The following is a 2,286-nucleotide window of genomic DNA, read 5'->3' as shown; positions in this document are numbered from 1 at the left end:
CTTTCCTAGTTTTTTTAGCCTGAGTCAATTTAATTTCATATTACAATTCTTATATTAATAGCTATCAGTCAGTCCACTGTGCTTTCTTTATATATGAAGACGGTTCAGGACGCAATCACACTTAATTCTTCCAATAATCATCAAAGCTAATAGTTACTGTGTACTTAGGTAACAGCACTGCACTAAGCATGATACCTTGATCTTTATGGATAGTTTATCGCATTTAATATCAAAGCTTCTGTCGATTTAGGTGATCTTGAGTTTCTGGTGAACAACAGCAGGAATTTTTAAGTTAGGGTTAGAAATGTAGGTATGGTTTTGAGAAGTTTTACAAGGTGTATGTACAAAATTGTTACTCTTTCTTCTGCTGTGAGTAGGAAGAAATACAACATTGCTCTCACTTTTGGTATTTTTTCCCTAAGACCTTTTTCTTAACACCCTTCTGAGGCTTCAGCTGTCAGATTAACCAGTTATTTTTCCACAGTTGATCACAAGACTTGGGGAAAACGCTCCTCACTGAGACTTTGCATAGCCTGGTCCATAATGCCTTTCTTGAAAACCGTTCACTGCAGATCAGAGCAACATGGTTTTGTACATGTTCCAGTCGTTGTCATTCTTAGATCTTACAAGAGAAGGTCAAATTTTCTCCAAATGTGGAGACTAGAATGAAACTACCAATGTTAAAATTGTTAGGTAGGAAGATTTTAAAAAATTGAAAACTTTTTTCGTCTCATAAAAGGTAATTCTAATACTCCAAAAATAAGAAGGTTACACTCTCGAATAAGATTTTTTTCCTCCCCACATTTTCTGTTGTTAAAATTGGTTAAAGAAAGAAATGGTCATTTCTTTTCTAGGCCATTTCTTTCTTTAACCAATTTTAACAATTGAAAATGTGGAGAAGAAAAAAAAGGTAATACTCTTGAGTACTGGTTTTTCTTCCCTACATTTGCACCCAAATATTTTCCCACATGTGCAACTCCTTCAGAAGCCCTGGGCTGGTAGTAAGCTGTTATTTTAATTACTTCTTTACATAAGCAGTGTTACCAGTTGCTATCATTTCCTCTTGTAAGTTCACAGAATTTTATCATGTCTGTCTTAAAAAATTGACATCTAATTGAAATCTAATTGCATGTAAACTGATACAATGGAGGATACCTTAGCTCTTGAAATACATATCTTGGGTTCCTAGAACATTCTAGAAACAGCCATATTGTTACTGTCACGTTATAATCATTTTGAGGACTACTGCTCCTTACCCAGGGAACTAGTCAGTCATTGCCTTACTCAGATGTGAGCACCACCATTACATAAAAAAGTATCCAAAACTGTTGAGCAGGACTTGAGGTATTAGTGATTCATTCTTACAGGCGATTAAGCAAGTTACATTATGAAAAGCACATTACAATTCAGTTTTGAGTTCAGTGTTTCATATGATGATTCATTAAATTGCTTTTGTATTTTGTAACCTAATTTGTTAATAAGTTTATGGCAAGCTAATTAAGCCAGCTGCTGATCTATATAGTTCTGTCTTCCTTACTGTAATCCTACAGTCTTGCATTAGAAACGTGCTATTACCTTGCAAAGAGAGTTTTAAATTTTTTTAAACAGGGTTCTTAAATTATGGCAGGTATTTTATTTACTACTTACCAGAAACATCTGACTGCCTTTACTTGTTTAGAATTCAGTTGTGGAGCATCACCAATCCTGAGAAGATCAGGAGAGCTCTTACTAAGGCTTATAGACTTTGTTTAGAAGTGCTCAAAGATCCCCAACTTCAGTGTCTGCTTGTTCTTGTGCTGTCCTAAGTCACTCAGTCATGTCTGCCTCTTTGCAGCTCCATGGACTGTAGCCCACCAGGCTCCTCTGTCCATGGGATTCTCCTGGCAAGAATACTGGAGTGGGTTGCCATGCCTTCCTCCAGGGGATCTTCTGGATCCAGGTATCAAATTCACATTTCCCACACTGGCAGGCAGGTTCTTTATCACTAGCGCCACCTGGGAAGCCCTGGCTTGTTATTACTTCACCCCTAATTCTAACAAGTTTATTTATCTGATTTCTGCTCCTGAACAAATCACAAGTATCGACAGGGTCCTTCTAGAGTCAGGTAAATAATGTGACAGCTGACAGCAGGGGAGGGAACCAAAAAATAAATTTAATGTGAACAGTAAAAGTGTAGCAACTTGAGAAAACTTAAAGTAGGGTCCTCCACAACACAGTGCCTAAGAGCATCACTGTGGTCCAATTATACAAGTGATTTTAATGATGAATTCGTATCAAGATGGTGGT

The sequence above is a fragment of the Bubalus bubalis genome, chromosome 7, assembly GCF_019923935.1.
Source record: "Bubalus bubalis isolate 160015118507 breed Murrah chromosome 7, NDDB_SH_1, whole genome shotgun sequence".
In the NCBI taxonomy this organism is placed as follows: domain Eukaryota; kingdom Metazoa; phylum Chordata; class Mammalia; order Artiodactyla; family Bovidae; genus Bubalus; species Bubalus bubalis.
The sequence above is the reverse complement of the archived record's forward strand: the minus strand, read 5'-3'. Positions refer to the sequence as shown.